The sequence below is a fragment of the Argiope bruennichi genome, chromosome 7, assembly GCF_947563725.1.
Source record: "Argiope bruennichi chromosome 7, qqArgBrue1.1, whole genome shotgun sequence".
Classification (NCBI taxonomy): Eukaryota; Metazoa; Arthropoda; class Arachnida; order Araneae; family Araneidae; genus Argiope; species Argiope bruennichi.
Window position 1 is genome coordinate 73459876 of NC_079157.1, and position 19698 is coordinate 73479573.

Below are 19698 nucleotides of genomic sequence, written 5' to 3' on the forward strand. Positions count from 1 at the left end.
TATACGATAAAATTGAAATGAGAGCCTCTTCTGTCTGTATAAATTTTATGCTTGGTAGAAAAATTCTAATATTAGAAGCCATATCAACGTAGTAAGTCGATTTCATCAATTTATCACTGCATCAAGCGAAACCATATTCCGTTTCATTGTTCCGTAGCAATACAGCAAACCTTCACCCTAATAAAAAGCACCTGTTCTTCCAAAGTTGTGGGTGGTTCCATGATGAGGAAAGGGGGGAGGGGAGTGAAAGGAGTGGCTGTTTTGCAGCGTTAAAGGTGAGATGGATATTTGCCTTTGACTTATCCGTAGCGAATTTCGTAGGCAGGAAGCGATGCAGGTGTTGATATTCAAGGAAAATTAGTCCTGCCTTTGAATAGGTTTCTGGCCCTATGCCGCACATTATTAAAAATGATTTCTAATTCTGATTTGATTTGTAAGCTGTTTTTCGGGTGTTGTCAGATCTGGTTGTTGTTGTTATTATTATTTTTTTTTTCCCTTCCCAATGAAATGTTCCATTATTAAAAGATGTAGCTTCAGGCCTTGTATCTGAAGATATTTTACCTCACAAGAATGTCCTAGAAATGGAAATGAAAGAAAATCTAGTAATCGTCAAAATATTAAATTCCCATAGAACATATATATATATATATATATATATATATATATATATATATATATATATATATATATATATATATATATATATATATATATATATATATATATATATATATATATATATATATATATATATATATACAGGGTGTTTATAAAGTCCCGGACCCATTTTGATGTTTAATAACTCATAAAATAATAAAGATAGATTTAAATTAATAACATAAATGGTTAAATAGACTCAAAAAGTTTCATGACACTTGTCAATGAACTTCCACGTGTGCCCCCTTCGTCGCACGGAGAATATCAAGTCGATAGTCAATTTCACGCCAGGTAGCGACAAGCATGTCGGCATCCACAGAGCCATTTGCGCACTTTATGGCGATTAACAATGCCAGAAACATGAAAGGATGCTTCATCGGAGAACATTATGCTCTTCAGAAAATCAGCAGCATCTTCTATCCTCCTTAGCGTATCTGTTGCAAAGGCCATCCTCCTAGGTCTATCGTTCGGTTCCAAAACTTGAACAATTTGAACTTTGTGTGCATGCAGTCTTAATTTTTTCTTAATAACCTTGTACACCGTCGAAATTGGCATATCCAATTCTGTTGCCGCTGATCTCACAGATATTCTAGGATTGTGTAAAAATGTCTCTCTGACACGCTCAACATCAAAATCACTTGTGCAAGGACGTCTGGAATGTTTCTTATCTTCGACAATATTTAGAAAAGTACAGATATTTAGACTGGAAAATGAAATTATCTGAAATTAACCACACGCGCAGACGATATTTACAAAAGTAAAAATATTCAAACCTGAAAAGGAAAATATATGAGTTATTCCATCAATAAATGTCATAAGTGTGTTTATATCTTTATTATTTTATGAGTTATTAAACATCAAAATGGGTCCGGGACTTTATAAACACCCTGTATATTAAAATTATTAATTAAAGTTATTATTAACTATCAATTAAATATTTTTCAAAATATGTAATATTATTCAGTGTATAAAACATTACTTGTAAAAGAACGTTTTCAAATTTTTATATTCTCTCATACAAAATAAAAATATGCCAACCTTCAAAATATTGAATTCTAAAAGGAACTTCTGAAAACATGAATTTATGAATTGAAAGGACATAATCATTCTTTAAATACTTTTCAGAATAAGTGGCAGTTTTCTATATAAAAATATTACACCGAAAAAATGTTTCAAGATTTTTATTTTCTCACATACAAAAAGAAAGTATGGTGATCATCATCCCAATATTAAATTCCAAAAGATCATTCTGCAGTTGAAAATATTAATTGAAGAAATTAATTATTTCTAAATTACTTTTCAGAATACTTAATGTGTATTACTCAAAACTGGTTTTCTGATGTACTTTTTAAAAATGTTTTCAATTCGAAAGCGAGTTTATTGATAAAATAGCGGCATTTAGGATTCGAGATTTAATTCTTCCAGAGCGTATGTAGGCTATACATCTTAAAGAAGATGCCTTTTCTAATATATTCAAATATTGATAGGTAGGGGAAGTCTAAAGAGTAGGATGCTGATTCATATGTTGTTTGTGATCAAAGTTCACAATATCGGGATTATTTCCAACATAGTTTTATGTAGATTCAAAACGAGACATTTGTCTATCAAATCAAATCTTTTATTGGACCCTGTTCTCAAATCAGGAAGTCCTGCTATTCCTGAAATGCTCTTCCGTTAATGCTTTTCGATTTCTTCTTCTTCTTCGACCCAAAGAAATTCTCGTAGCGACGTTTTAAACTTCATATCCTCCAAAGAAATCTTCATATAGGTAAATAATAAATAAATGCATTAATAAAGATAAAAATAATTAATTTTCTGTTATGATTTTTTTTTTGAAGAATTCCGATGAAGCGTTTCAAATAAAGAAAAACCTGTTTATTTCTACTTATTAACATTTCAAACAGGAACATGCTGCGAAAACTTCATGTATCCAGAAGTTTTTTTAAACGATATGAAATGAGATCGCGATTTACGGTGAAAATTCTCTAACCTCCAAAACATTCAAAGGAAAATAATAAATTAAAATCATTCATTTCTGAAATTCGTAAATTAATATTGAGTGATGTTTAAAGTCACAGTAGGGAAATACTTTTATCCCCTCCAGTATCTATCAAAATCATATGAATTTTCCAAATGCACTGTTGACAATGATAATAATAACCTGCAGGAGTGGTCTTTTCAAAACGTTCTAGCATACACTCTAATAAACTGATCATGAGAGAGAATGCTTTACATGGCATTGGCGTACAATAGTTACAAAATATTAACTTTTGGCGAGAAATTAGCATTTTTACTGAATCTATTGTATCATCCCTGGCGGTTAATTCCTGGCATACGGTTAATAGTATCCAAAAATCGAATTAGTGTTTTAGACACTTTTTTCTGAACCGATTGAAACAAAAATTTGATACAAAACAGCACTTGTGGTTGCAAATTTCCATACCAGATTTGATATAATTGTCATTGCGTTTTTGATTTATCGCACTTACATGTCTCTGAATGTGAAGACCGACAGATTATCACACCGTACTTGGATTTGGTTCTAGATTTGGCAGATGTCTACACTATAGATGTCTACACTATATCTAGCTCTTTTAACCCTTTCTAGGGCCGTGGGAAGTATGCTTCCCACCAAATTTATCAATTTTTGTATGAAATTATGCAGGTTGGCATAAGTTCTGACACATTTTTTTTAGTAAGTCAGAAACTCAGATGCTTCAGTTCTTTATCTCAGACAAAATGATGTGTCTTGATTTGTTACTTAATTATTAATGAATCAAATTAAATTTATCTAATAAGCTAAATGAATCCCTTTTCTTATTCTAATTTCAAGCCTAAAAATATTTTAACATATTATGACTAGAAAAAAATGGCCCTTTAAAGGGTTAATTCTGTAATCGCGGAGCTATATTTGAACAGCCGGGCTTACTATGAACAGATTTTATACAACATTTTATAGAAATCTGCGAATTTTGTGTGAAGATCGTATACCGCATTTCAACCGTCTAACTCAAAGTGTTTTTTAGTTACTTTTGTCACAGACAGACAGACGGACATTTTCCAAAAATGTGTTTTTCGAATTCCGGGAGGTTTGAAGCGCGGAGATTCATCAAAATCTTGAGTTCGAATTTTTGGACAATTTCTATACTTTCTTTATACAACGCATACGAGAAAACAAAAGTTGATATTTAAAATAATGGTTAATGGCAATGATAAAAAATATATATATAAATTGCAATTAATAATACAATAATTAATACTATATAATCAACATAATTTTTTAAAAATTGTATTATGTGGAAATAAAAGATGAAAAGGCCGGCGTCCTGGCGTAGGGGTAGCGCATCTTCCCTGTGATCTGGGCGTCCTGGGTTCGAATCCTGGTTCGGGCATGGCTGTTCTTCATCTATGTTCTATCTGTGAGGTATGTGAATGTGCCCCCCTGTAAAAAGGAGTTGTGCAAGCGAATGTGTGTGTTTCATCTTCATATGAGCTAGATGTCAGACTTCTGCCCTCGGGTGTTCAGGGGTCTTTACCTTCAGAAGCTACTGCCCCCCCCCCCCCTTTCCGCGGTAACGCGGACACGTCATCATCATCGTCAAAAGATGGAAAGGTGAATTCTGAATTTTTTTCTTTTAGAAATAATATGTATACTATTTTTTTATACGTATGGATGAATAACTGAATCATCATTGAGTAACAACGACAATTATAAATTTAAAAATTCATAAAAGAAAATTTGAATTCTCAAGAAAAACTAATAACTTTAAAAGATAGGTCATTCTGAAGTTTGCTTAAATAAAATGTATTCAAAGTTTAATGCTATCAAAATCTGCGTATACATTTTTTTAATATAAAGGCTATCATTATTTGGAAACTTGTGGCTATTGAAAATGACATTAACTGTTAACAGACCATCTCCGCAATTAAGAATTTAAGCTTGTAAAAGTAAAGAAATCTATGATATCTCTTATCCAGAATGCTAGTAAATGTTTTCTTGTTTAATACGACGGTACCAGGGAGACCAAGCTTAACTCTTCAGTTGTTTTTTTCTGGAAAATCGTGTTTTTTTGGAAAGAATATATAGACTCGCATCACATACTGATTACATATGAATATTGTGCAATCTTACCTACGCATGAACTAGCCATTTAAATAAAAAGTCACAAATGCACTACTTAGTTTAACTTGTTATTCGAAACAATCTGCTATATGACAGTATTCATTTTACAATTTATCTGTCGTTACTTATGTTTTTGAACTTACACTCTGTTTTACAATGATGAAATCAAGTTCGAGAGGACTCTATATGACATTGTCAATCTACGAGTACATAGAAAAAAGGCACTAATAGTTAGTTATAATAAAATGGTTTTTTTATTCGTGTACATGTAAAATCCCGTTTTTTCAGAAAAGATACCTAGATATACAACTTAACTTAAAAAGAAAAAAATATTAAATATAAATACATAAGTAAAAAATAAAGAAAAAGAAAAAAACGTGACTCGAGCAGAGGACCTGCAATGCACGACTACTATATTGCACTACTTACACTTCAAAGTGGTTGAACAAACTTATTCTAATAGTTAGTAATAAAAAAACTTTTTTTTGAGTAAAATCTTGTATTTTCAGGAAAGGCATCTATATAGATAAACTTTAAAAGCAAAACCTCATCTAAATATAAAATTTGATCGAAATTGTTAGAACCATTTGCGAGATACACGAAATAAATATATTTACAATAACTGCTCGTTTAAAGGAAAGGAAAATGTTAAGTAAAAATATTATATTTTTCAACAACTGCAAAAAAAATATCGATAAAAATATCTTGTTCTTTCAACGCACGGAAAGAAAAATTTGTTGGAAACTACCATCTTCGAGAAACTTCCTTTCACCAATAAATAACAGACTTAAGAAAACAGCAATCAGAAAATGCGTTATTCTCTGTTCTCTGAAATGCTGTTCCAAGGCTTTAACCCTGACAGCAACAGATACCAAACCAGAGTTGAGGAAAAAATAAGTCTGGAGGAATGGGTGGTCTGAAACATCGACCAACCTCCGCACAGACGCCAGATAAGGCTGGCTCAAGATAAAACTAAAACCTTGAGCCTGAACCATCAGGCCAAGTATTCAAATACTTGTACATCGATAAACCCAGCAGATATTAAGACCAAGATCCTGAAAGGATGGGTGGTCTACGTGGATAGTCAGAGCACCCATCGAATGTCTGATGGAGGCTTATGAACCTGCATATGGATGGCGATGTTTGACTCTAAAGATCGTGGCATAACAGGCGACATGAAGTATGAATTTATTAACCGAAGGTTACCACACTATAAAAGTGAGGAATAATATGTTGTGCAAGGGGATTCGATAGTAAGGTGGGCCTTATGCTTTTTAACACGACCTACAGGTCGACCACCTGCATAGTGTCAGCCCATAAAAAACGTTCATCAAAATATCGAGGACTTCCTTTTATCGACGTGTTTTGGCCAATGGGCCTCCACTTTACTTATATTGAACTAAACGAGAAACGTTTTTCCCTTTAATCGCTAAACAGATTTGCGGGGGTGGATGTCGAGATGAAACGTTGACTTCTTGACGAAGTTTGAACCGAAGTTTTTTCTCTTTTTCTTGAAAAATTTTATCTCAAAAGATTTTATATTTTGGAATTCATTTAGAGAAGCTAGAAAAAGTAGAAGAAACATTAATTTTGGGAGTTTTATAGATATCATAAAAACACGAATACAATATCTTGTTGGTCATTATTTTCAATTTAGAATGTAGTTTTAAACTTTAAAACGAGTCTTTAGAATAAGATTGTTTATAATAATTATTGAGAAAAACTTTTGTGAGATAAGATTACTAATTATAACTTTGATTCTAATAGCATCATCGTAGCTTTACGTTGTAATAATATAAACCAAGAATTCCGTAAATTGTGATAGTATTTGAACTCAAAAGTTTTTTTTTTAACAGTGTGATTATACTTATATCGAGGGACCAAATGCTCTGGATTATTTACTCGTGGTGGCTTCTAAAAGTCCCTGACTTACCCCGATTTTGTATAAAATGTTTTTACCATTTATGAATAAACTGTCTGCATTAAAAAAATTAAAAATCTGATTAAGATTTTAAGATTAACTTTTTAAGACGAGGCTTCGTAAAAATCTCCTACTCAATTTTTATTAAATGCAAATATAAACATAATAAAATAAACATTGTGAAGGATTCAACCTGATGAGAAAGTAATAAAAGTAATAGTAAAATGCATTTTTGATATTTCTCTATTAAATATTGATATTTACTTATTTTTCTTTGGATTGATTTTTTATTTTTTTGTTTTGGAAGAAGTAAAGTTGATTAGTGATGACAATAGATGGCATATTTGGCATGTTCTGTTGGAAGGAGGCAGAGCATAATGTTTTAGATCACGATTATCGTACGTGTCTAAATAAATGCAAACGCTTCCTAAATCATGGATTGATTATTTTCATAGATCATGGATTGATTGTTTTCATAGATCATGGATCGCTTCCTAGAACATGGATTGATTTTGTTTTTCGCTTCAACATATTTCGCTTTAAAAAGTGAATCTAACGCACTCCGTGGTATATCACCTAAGACTGGCATCTGGTGTTCTATACCTTGATTCCCATCGGTATCTAAAATTCTGGATTAAAATACAGAAAATCTACTCCCTCTATCATTATTATGTATATTTATATTTATTACCATGAGTATCACCCCGTGTTATTTGTGAATCTGTTTAACTTGCTTCAGGATTGCGGAGATAGAATTTTTATAATCGATTTTTGACACTTCTAAATGAACAAGAATTTCTGAATTTTTGCACATTTTTGTTTTTCAGTGAAAAATATAATATTTTTAATATTTTCAGAATTTTATTATCCATGAATCGTTTCATTTGAATTAAATTTTGATATTATATGGTTGGTGCCATCTGGTAGAGAATTTGAGAAATATTTTCATAAAAATCTATAAAAATAAATCATAATACCTATAAATATATACAAAAACTAAAAAAAAATCATAAAATATAAAAATTTAATCACGATTTTATTTGAGAAACTAAAAAGCAGAATCTTAAAAAAAAAAAAAAAAAAAAAAAAAAAAAAAATCAAAAGTATGGATATTAGTGGAAATTTGCGAAATCGTGAGTCTATGTAAATTGTCTCCTAAAACAATTAAGTCGTAATGAAAATTGTGTAAAAAAATTTTAGACATTTATTCAAATTACGCTAGCAGCCTCTTAATATGCATAGCTTGGGACCACAAAATACCCAAATCCACCACTATTTGTAGGTCACATGCTTAGATAAATAGACTAAAAAAAATTCCAATGAAAATGGCACAATGATATCATTTTATCGGTCTGGAGGAATAATCAATAGGTCAGCATTTTATCGCGATATGATTCATCTTCAGAAAATTCACACTCACGAAAGCTGTAGTCGAAGGTACCTTGACTCCTTAATAAATATCGTTTGTGATATTCTTCTCGTGAGTTCGCTCACAAAAGCAGCTTGGATAACACGAATAGTTAGCTGTTGGTTTTTATTGACGGCAGGTCAAGAAGAATACAAACCCTGGTTAATTACTATGCAAATTTCGAATGTTGAGTTTTAAACTTTGGAACGGGTTCTTGGGTTCGGTTGGGTTTTCGAAGACAATTACGACAAGAAAGCAACATACAGACCGTGAAAAATCGTACGGTTGCAAGAGTTAATGCTTCTTTTATAATTGAAATCGTAACCTTTTGTGTTCTTTGAAAGATAAAAGTATTAAAACTATTTCTTTTCTTTGGTCATGCATTATTCATTATTAAGGAACAATGACTTTGACTATTTATAATTAAACATTGCGGTTTAGAATTTCGTTTGAAACAACGTAGAATTATATATTCCCACCTGGATGCGTGATTTTAATGTGCAACGAATTAGTACACAAGAATTTAGTAATTCGTTATGCATTAAAATATTTTCTACTTAAAAACTTTTTAGATTTGAAAAAATGTAAACCAGAGTGAATTGTGTCTCTGAAAATTTTCACGTACTTTCTAACAAAAGTATTACTGCTTAACTCATAAACATGTGAATCTTAAGCAAGGCCCTAAACATAACGTGTGCTCAGATTTTTATTTTCAGAGTCCTTCAAATAGAGTTTTGTGTTTAGTAATATCTTGAAAAAAAGAAATTGCGCGATTCAATTATTATGTAGTTGAATGTATGTATTGCCTCTCATCGGAGATAAATTTTAGTAGCATAATAATGTTTTCAAGATGGATATTATTCATAAATTGTGATAGAAAATTTTTGGACGCAAAAGCACTCTAATCTATTTGATAGTTGTACTTACAACAACCGAATAAGACTTTTAGACTTATACGACTTATAAACTTATTAGACGATACAACTTAGTTACTTTTAGATAGTAGAAGATCAATAAGAGAGTGTTTTTCAACAAAATTTTCAAATAATTAAAATTGCATGCTACTTTAACGTTTTCTCTCAATAATTTCAGACCATATTATCTCTCAAAAATATTTTCATTTTAATTTTTATTCAATTTAATTTTTTTTAATTAAAATTTTAGCGATACTAATTTTATTTTTGAGTAATTTTTCTTTAATTTCATAATTTTTTAAAAATCAGTTTTAAACACAATTTTTATGTGTAGTGATCTACTACTAGTTAATTGTAAATGCATTGATCTATTAGTTTACTCAATAAGATGAACTTCCTGGTTAAAAGACACATGAGGGCTATTTTTGGAAGAACTTCACAAGTTTGAACCATGGTCATATGACAGTAACGATAAGTTAGGAAACCTCATCGGACCCTTCAAAATTTTTACTTTCTTTTCAGAAATATGCCTTACTGAAGGACAAGAATTTACCTACCATTGGCTTAAGCTCGGATTAAACCCTGGCAACGAAGGGCCTTTAAGGCAATGAATGTTTTAGGAGCTCCATAAGTTTCGAAATAGAGCTATTTTTGAATCGGTTTTAATTTAATATCTATATAAATATTTTTAAATAAATACCCAAAATAGTAAAGCATATAATAGTAGGTCGCATCAAGAGAATTGATTTCCCATATCTCTCTCCCTTACGAAAATTTCAGTTTATAAGAATTTTTAAACTTTTTAACTAAATGGGGAAAATTTCAGAACTTTTTTTCAAATCAACCTAAATATCCTAATACAAAATTTGACATGCTATTGGCTAGCAAATCAAACGACAAAATACAAATTTTGGCCACATTGCTTTATTAGAGAAAAAGAAAACACTCTTAATGCCGCTCTGATATTAAATCGCTGATTATAATCTGAATATATTCGAGTAAATTTTTCTAAATAACAATAATAATAATAAAAATCATGAAGTTAATGCAAAAAAAAAAAAAAAAAAAAAAAGGTTGTTCAGAACTCTTAATATTTTAAGCCTCCTAGGCAGTTATCAGCTTAATAAGCCATCCCTGCATAGAATTAACAGTAAGTTTCACCAAAAATCCACTTTAAGACAATAATTTTGCTCTTCACGATTCATCAAGAACATGTTTCTCTAAATTTTGCACTCCAGGGACGGATAAGTAGAATGGAGGGAGGGTGAAGAAAACCGCACTGCTAAAAATGGTTACATTTGCATTTTCAAATATCTTCAAGTCTAACTTCCATAGCAATTTAAATCGCTCGAGCCATGCGCTTCTTCCTGATTGGCAGGGGAGCCCTTTGGGTCAAATTCTTCCGAGGCAGGTGATGGGGGGAGGGCTGCAAGAAAATCAGGAATTCCATAAAACAGCCACGCGCTGCGATCACGCGCTCGGCTATAAATCATCGGAGAAATTGCGAGAATTGAATGGGTATAGAGATGAGCAACGACTGGCGAGAGAGTGAGAAAAAATAAAAGAACAAAAGATTCTTTCAGGGAAAGAAGAAAGAAAAAAAATGCTGCTAAAAGGCGAGGCACCACAATTAGGTGCTAAACCGTCAGGTGCAGGGGTCAACAAGCACCCTTCGTCCCACTCCTCCCCTGCCCGCACGTGCTTACACCCCCGCCGATGTGGCATGCCTCACGGGAAGTGGATTCTGTTTGCACGTTTTAGTGAAGGGGCGAGCTCGAGCAATGAGGAAAAATTAAAGAACATACTCATTTTGAGATAATGTAATGTAGAATATGGTTTTTTTAATATTGTTATTGTAATCAACTTAACTGTTGGTTACTGTGTCCTTTGTTTTTTGGAAGTGTTTTTTACCCAAATCTTATTTCAAAATGATCTGATGTTATATCTGGTTTCATCAATGATAATTCAGGTTAAAAATGCAGGATAAATCTAATTCCTTTTTAAGTTAAACCAGATGTATCGGGTTTGGTTTGGTGTGGTTATATTAACGTCCCGTTTGAAGCAACACTAGGGCTATTTTGGGACGGACCTCGTCATTTTGAACCGCTGTCAGATGACGAGGACGACACCTGAGCTGGCACCCCCCTCTCCACACCACACCACACCAGCGGGAGGACGTTTGGTCATGACGGATTTAACGTGCAACAGACCCCCTTACACGACGTTTTTTTGGTGGAATCGGGTCACGAACCTGAAAGATGTATCCGGATAATTTATTTAATTGCCACAAAAGTGTTATTGAGAGGCGGGAGGAAATAAAATTTGCACAGTTGATGCATTACATTATTGAAAGTTTGTTAAATGTTAATAATAATTGAGAATGAAAATTTAAATCCTGATATGGCAGTAGATCTTTTTTAATTCGATGATTAAAACAAATTGCACTAAACCTCATATAATTAAATGAAGGATTTACTTTAGCACAAACGAATATTGATTCATCATAATGGTGGTTTCTATATGAACTGACTATTTGGATTAAATCTGATCTATTTTGAATTAAATTAATAACTATACGGGAACTGTTCTCTTCCCGATCTCTGAAGGACCATAAAAAAGACAAAAGGAGATAATGAAAACAAAGTGTGTTTACTACCAAAAATCTTGTACAATCATGATTACTTTTCGACGAATTAGGCGTCAAAATTCAGGGGTTTGCTATTTCGATGGACAGTTTTCTGAAGAATGTAGTAGTCAGTGATATGAAGTGGGTCTTCACATTCCTTTGAAATTCTTAATTAGTCTAGGAGCTCTGGCTTCTTGATCAGTTCTTCTATTTGGAGAAGTGATGAAAATCATTCAGCTCTAAGCCACATTCTAGATTAAGAAGGGTGACAAGGATTTAGGTTTGTCACAAAATAAGATCTTGCTCAATGAGATAATCAAGTCATTCGAGGCAAACGGAAGGTGTTATAACAATGAGCTGGCAAAAACTTCTGACTTTGGATGGTGAAGTATTTAGATATTCCTACTCTATATTGTTACGAAATTTCCGGGTTCGTTTGGATAGTGAGGGTTATATGGTGTGAAGAACGCTCAATCACCAGGCGCCAGTAGAAAATGAAACAACGACGTTTATTTACACGAAGACACACAGGACAGCACAAAGACGACAACTATATACAGCACAAAAGACGATTATCTTCAGCCGAGACGTGCAGCATATAACAGCATACACATCAGCTCTACTCCGTCGCTGCTCCGCTATTCCCTGGAAGACGAGTTCTTCACCGTCGCTTCCGACTACTCTTCGACTCCACTGGCTCGCGACTCAATTCACTGTCAGCTGCAGCTCCTTTTATAGGTCTTAGGAGGCGGGGATAGAAGCCCCTCAACCAATCGGGAACGTTCGAGGCGTATCTCCGTTCCTACTGGACGGGTCGGGAAAAATCTCGATGTTTCGGGTATAGTCTATTTTGGCGCCAAAGTCGCCAAATTCGTCGCCAAGTCGTCAAAGGGTCGCCAAGTTTATCGCCAAGCTCTGGGACCTCCTATGGAACCAACTATGCTGGGAAGCAGCATCACAGGTTCGTAACAATATTTTTCTTTTAAAGGGAAATTCAAAGAATTTCCAGACTTATGCGAAGCTTCAAAGGAACCTTAAAGTTCATCTCACATGGTTGTATGACTTTTCCTTACAGGACATTTCCGTAATGGTCATAAAACTATCAATCAATGGTCTTTTTTACAAGCCGGTTGTGTTATTAAATAAGAATCAGTTCTAGAAGAGGTTGCAGCATTTTAAATGTTATCTAAAAGTTTCAGATTTGGCGAAATTTAATATGATGTTTAATATAATTTTGGATACATAATGGTATGTTTTTAATACATTTTAATGCGTTTTAATGTAATTTAAATACTTTCCACTTTGTCTTCTATGAAAAATGAATTGCTTTTCAACGAATTTATTCAAAAATGTATGATAAAAATCAAGGATGAATGATATTTCTGCTCATATGAATGTATCTGATTCGAAACAGTAACCATTTCTTCTATATTTTAGATAGTGAATGTATTACTTGATATAAATATTAATATTATTGGTCAATTTTCAGGTAAAAAAAACATATAAATTAAAGAAAGTTTCCAACATAATTGAAAAGGAAGAAAGGCTGGCTGAGAAATCAGGAAACTTTGATTGGGTCAATGAGATTTTTAGATAAGTATAATATACATTAAAGTCAGCTTCAAAAATTATTGGAAAAGAGGAAAGGCTTGTTGAGAAATAATTTTAGTTGATGCAGTGATGTATTCTGATACATAAAATTGATACACTGTAAATAATTGAAAAGGAAGAAAGGCTGGCTGAGAAATCAGGAAACTTTGATTGGGTCAATGAGATTTTTAGATAAGTATAATATACATTAAAGTCAGCTTCAAAAATCATTGGAAAAGAGGAAAGGCTTGTTGAGAAATAATTTTAATTGATGCAGTGATGTATTCTGATACATAAAATTGATACACTGTAAATAATTGAAAAGGAAGAAAGGCTTGCTGAGAAATCAGGAAACTTTGATTGAGTCAATGAGATTTTTAAATACGTAAAATACACTTTATTGAAAATAATTATTGATACAATTATTGAAAAAGAAAGAGGAGGGTCTTGTTTAGAAACAGTTTTAACTAACGCAGCGAGATTTTTCGGGTAGGTAAAACTAAATAATGGAAAAGGAAGAAAGACTAGTTGAGAAATCAGGGGACTTTTATTGAGGCAATGAGATATTTAAGTAAGTAAAATAAACTTTAAAGATAGCTTCAGAAATTATTGAAAAGGAGAAAGGGCTTGTTGGGAAATAATTTTAACTGAGACAGTAAGATTTTCATGTAAGTAAAACTAGTACACGGTAAAGAGAGCTTCAAATGTAATTAAAAAGAAAGAAAGGTTTTCCGAGTAATTGAAACAATGAGATTTTTTGGCAAGTAAAGCTAGTAGTACAAATTAAAGAGCCTCAAAAATAATTTAAAAGTAAAAAAAGCTTATTGATATAAGTTGTGTAATGGATCTCAACTTTGTCCTTTTTAGTCTCTAAATTTTGTCACCCCACGTGCAAACACTGTAAGCTAATTTTAACAACAACTAATGGTACCGGCAAATAGCTTCAAGAATGTTCGGCTAACTTTCCCGAGAACACATATGTCACCTCCATGATCTCCACCATCGCCAAACATACTTCTTACACTGTAACCGCCCTAACATACAGAGAAAGAGAGAGAGAGAGCAGACAAAAAAATTCTCAGCAATTGAACTGCCCGTAAGAACACTGCCTTAGCCAAACAAAGCCAAGACAAATAGCCTTATAACAAGAACAGCAACGACAACAGAAAGAAGAAAGCACAGAAATGAACAAGGCAATTGGATTGTAAATATCCCTCTTTTTTTTTTCTTTTTTTTTTTTTTTGCCCTGGCAGTTCTTTACGGCTAATAGAAGGCAAAGAAGGCCCATTAGAAGGCTCTTTGAAGACAATGACTGGGTATTAACCTATTATTAGGATTCATTTTTAAAAAATTTCAGGGATGCCCTGTTGAATGAAGAAATTATAAAGCGTCGGTGTGTGTGTGTTTAAAGAGGTGGGGCCCCATAGAGGGCAGTTCTGATGCTCACTTGATGAATGAGGTTGCCATTTGGAACAGAGCATGCATGTAATAGGTTGGTTTTGCATGGCCATGCATTAAACATTGGTATGCAGAATTTTCCTGTTAAAATTGACTCACTATATCATTAATTTATGCTTGTTAGATTTTCATTGTTGTTTTTTTATATCAAGAATTAGCATATTTTAAATCAAACTGATTTTAAATAAATAAGGATTGGTTTCATGCAGAATGCAAGAAAAACAAAATTTTTTATTATTTTTTTTTATTTTAGATTTTCAATTTAAATAAATGCACTTCTTTTTAGTTAAATTTTTATTTCTATTTACTTATTCTGACAAGGATTTTAATATTTTCATGCAAAGATTTCAGAGAAATGATGACAAATTGTTATTTACTCCAATAGAAGGTCACAGAAATAACCTTAAACTAAAAAGTGAGATATGAATACCAATATTTTTTGGATAATAGCTTTGCTATAATAACTGTGATTAAAAATGCTAAACTCGAGAAAAAGTTCGTTCAGATTTAATGGATTTGTGAAAAGAAAATTATCCATATCTTCATCACTCAGTGTCTTTTCCAGTTCCACACATTTTTATTTAAATTGATTTGCATCATATTGTTAAAGACGGAATTTTGTAATCCAGTTCCACTCACTTTTTAACGTGCTGGAATTACGAAGTTCTGGATAATTTAACACCATACTATTAAACCTTTGCATTCCTAGACTGATTTAGTTCAGATACCTCAGAATACTGGAAAACCCGAGTTTTCCTTTCCGAGATAAGAAAAATTTCCCACCTCTTGAAAATCGCAGTGACATCCCGTGTTCTATTCCAAGTAGCACAGCTTTGAAACGCCTTCTGCCCTCGGGTGCTCAGGGGTCTTACCCTCAGAAGCTACCGCACCCCCTTTCCGTGGTAACGCTGACACGACATCATCATCATCACAGCTTTGAAACGATATTGTGGGATATTATATTATATGTTTGAATATTTAACAATATTATACGATATTGTGAATATTTTTCAATATTATACTATACTGTACAACATACGTGTTTACTAAAATAAAGGAGTTGTTATATAAAAGAAGTGTCCGCTTAGCCGCTAAACAAATGTATGTGTGGCGGATTGCGATGAGCGAGGATAGAACCTGGGACCTTGTGGTTCGCAGCCCAGTAACATGCCCGCGATACAAAAGCAATTGCTCGTGCAGCGTAGCTGTTAACTGGCTTATAAGCTTTCACCACATATACTTGGACATATTTGAGTGATCTTAAGAATCTTCCTTGCCATTTAAATCGGGCCGCGGTAGCCTGTTGGTAAGGTCTCGGCTTCGGAACCGGAGGGTTTCATGTTCGAGACCAGATTCCACCGAAGAACCGTCGTGTAAGGGGGTCTGTTGCACGTTAAATCCGTCCTGACCAAACGTCCTCCCGCTGGTGTGGAGAGAGGGGTGCCAGCTCAGGTGTCGTCCTCGTCATCTGACCGAGGTTTAAAATGACGAGGTCCGTCCCAAAATAGCCCTAGTGTTGCTTCAAACGGGACGTTAATATAACTAAACTTGTCATTTAAATCCATTTGGGACGGATGCAAGTTTTCCAAAATAAACATCTGATGAAGATTGTTAATGCATCCCTGGTATATCAGAAGGAAAATCACGATAACCTTCAAATGAACCTGTTTTGAAATTTGTTAAAAAACATCAGTTAAATTCTACGAAAAATTATCTCAGAATCGTAACGAATTACTTCAAATGTCAGGATATAATCTGGCTGTGATCGGATCTAGCAAAAAAAAAAAAAAACTTAGAGTTTCAATTGACAAATTTTACGTTAATTTTCCATCTGTAACAAGACTGAGAAAAACTCTTAACTCTTAAAAAAACTCTTAAAATTATTCCTGTTTCGACCTTAGATAGCTACGATGAGCTACACGCACAAAATTTCTGGATTTTTTCAAAATTAACTAATTAAAATAGTTAATTCAGTCCCCATAGTAAAAGGCACGTGCATCGTAAGTTCATTAAAGCTCTCTTTCTTTCATAAATAATCAAAACATTACTTTATATTAATAATTATATAACAAAAATTTAATTAAAAAATTTTACCAAATTTCGTGACGTTAGAGCTTTATGCGCTTATCTAAACTAATCTCTATTAATTTTAATCTTCGTCTAAACTTACAATTATAATTTACTATTCCAAATTATGATGTTGAGATGCTCGTGACCACTTTGTCTCATCACGGAACTCCGAAACCTCACACCGCTATCGAACAAAGCAAGCGCCACGAGTTTTCAATCAATCACAACGAAAGGGAGAGGAATGTGGCAATGATATTCAGCACGACTCGTGTCAACACTTCCTAAAAGAGGTGTTGTTCAAGCAGACTCCATAACTTTGTAGAACGGATGTTTGCGATCTTTTCATATTGATAGAGTTAATATAGTTTCCATTTTCTCATTTTCACTCTCGTTATGCCTCACAAGGGACGGACAGTGTAAATAACATAAGAGATATGCAGCTATTGAATATCAAAAATCTGAATGAAAGTCACTGGAAGAAGAAGAGAGCGCAATCAATTCGGATATGAAAAGTTGGCTCTTAAATAGTGAGAGGTTATAGACCGTTGAGTTAATCGCTTTCTTAAACATGATCCTTTTTCGAGAGATAAGAAACTGCCCACACTTTTGTGTACTCAAGAAACATCAAGAAATGGCAGGGGGGCGAATCGGAGGGTGAGGAGGCCTGTCGTAGGTAGAAAAGACAAACCAGGCCGTCACTATTTGTTAGCCCTTAAAACTTTCCAAATAATTCCCCACCTTTCCTTACTTTAGCGGCGGCGGCTTTGATCTTACAGGACTTACCTTCGCTTTCTATTGACAAGAGCGAAGGTGTGTAAATCCACATTCGAAGTCTTGGAATTGAGTGAAATTATTTTCGTGTTTGATTGGCATCGACGTTATTTACAATTCGACGTCTGGGTTGATAAGTTCTGGAATTAACAGCAAGAAATGAAAATTACAAATATTTATATGTACTTTTTTTTTCTCCTTATAATCATTATGTATGTATTGCAGATTTTTATTATTATTATTATTATTTTGCGGTTAAGCGATCACAAAATTCAGTGAAATAATCTTCTTGCATGAAGACGATATTATTTCAATCCGCCGTTTCGATTGATATAATCCTAGAAGTAATCACAAGAAGTGAAGAGTCCAGACATTGATTGGTTTCGTTCTTATTCTTCTATAAAAAATATGCAATTCAGATCAGTATCAGTATGTCAGGTAATTGAACATACCACTAATTCTCAAAATCTGAGATTGATATCTTTTTTCTTTCTTTTTTTCCCCCATCTTCTTATTTATACGCAATTAAATTTGAATATTAACAATATATTAGTCCCAACAGGATACACACATACACAATCAAACAAACAAACATTTGTTATATTTACTATCACCAATGGAATTCGCCTACCTTGGAGACAAGATATTTTTATAAAACATTAATTTTTTGATACGCTTTTCAAATTTATCTTTCCTACTTTTTGATAAAATTATTATTTAAGAAATTAAATTCAAAATTTGTGTAATAATTATACTGTATCAACTTGAAATTCTTTATTTAAAAATTAGATGGATATAATTACACTCTTCTAAAAAGTTATGTAACAAAAATTTATTTTTGTATTCTAAATAGTATTCCAACTTCTGTTCATTTTTGTATAAAATGATTTCCTTTCATTACAACCTTTGCCTGAATTGTTCGATTGATTTGGAGGCGTATTATGGAAATTCGAATTTCCGTTGATGAAAGGAAAACTGTTACTTCATTTTTTTTTAAAAAACGAAAATTTGATAAAGTATTATTGATAGTGTTTAGTAATAAAATTATAAATAAAAGAAATAAAATAATTTTATACTCTTTTAATCAGTCAAAATTTACATAATTTCCGGAATTTACCACCTTTTATGAAATGAAGCACTGATCGTTACCATAAAGAAATCAACTAACGATCACGTGATACATAGCAAATGTATCAGTTCAATTTAATTTTAAAATCTTTTATTTATTGTTTATGTCACTGCGTCACAGCATAGTTATTTAGTGGTGGATTTAGTTATTTTGTGGGCTTAAGTGTTGCTTATCAAGAGACCCTTCATTTGATAAAATGATCAATTTAGTTTCCCATTTTTAGTATATTAATCACTTATTTTAGATTCATATATATTTTTTTATTAATATTATGGTTAGGTATTTTATTTTATTTATTTATTATGACTTCAGATTGCCTTGCATACACGTCAGTGCATAATATTCTTGACGCAGAAGCTTCGAGCTAATAAATATTCTAATAACTAAGTGAATGCAATGAAAATTAATGAACCCAATATTATCATAATATTTTACCATTTACAGAATTCATGTTTTTTACAAATTATTTATTTGGCAACTAAAAAAGGGTTTTTGATCAAATTGTTTGTGGCCTTAGTAATCTGCCTACTTGAAAATTCGCCACTGCAACTTACAACAAAGATAAGTGATATTTTCATTCATTTTTGTCACTTTTGACGACTCGTAAGTCTATCTTATTAAATCATATGGTTAAACAAACGGGTAACATAATGCAAAAATAAACATAACAATGTTATTCTTATGTTTTTTTAAACAATAATAAACGTGCAGTGCTGGAGTAAAACAAGTCACCGAAATATTATAAACGCCGAAAAAAAAAAGGTTTGCTTTCTTGAGGAATTTATCTCTTTCAACAATTTTAAAATACGCTACGCTTAAAATACAATTTTAATATACTAATTTAAATTAAAGAATTTCAGGAGTAAAACAAGACACTTTTTTTCATCATGGTATGCTCAGTCATTGACAATTAATTCTATTTTTATCCTCATATCAGTGACATTTTTAATAATTTGTCGTAATTTTTATTTGTTATTACACGTACATTGTCACATCCCACTTTGCAATGACTGTAAACCAATCGTTTATGT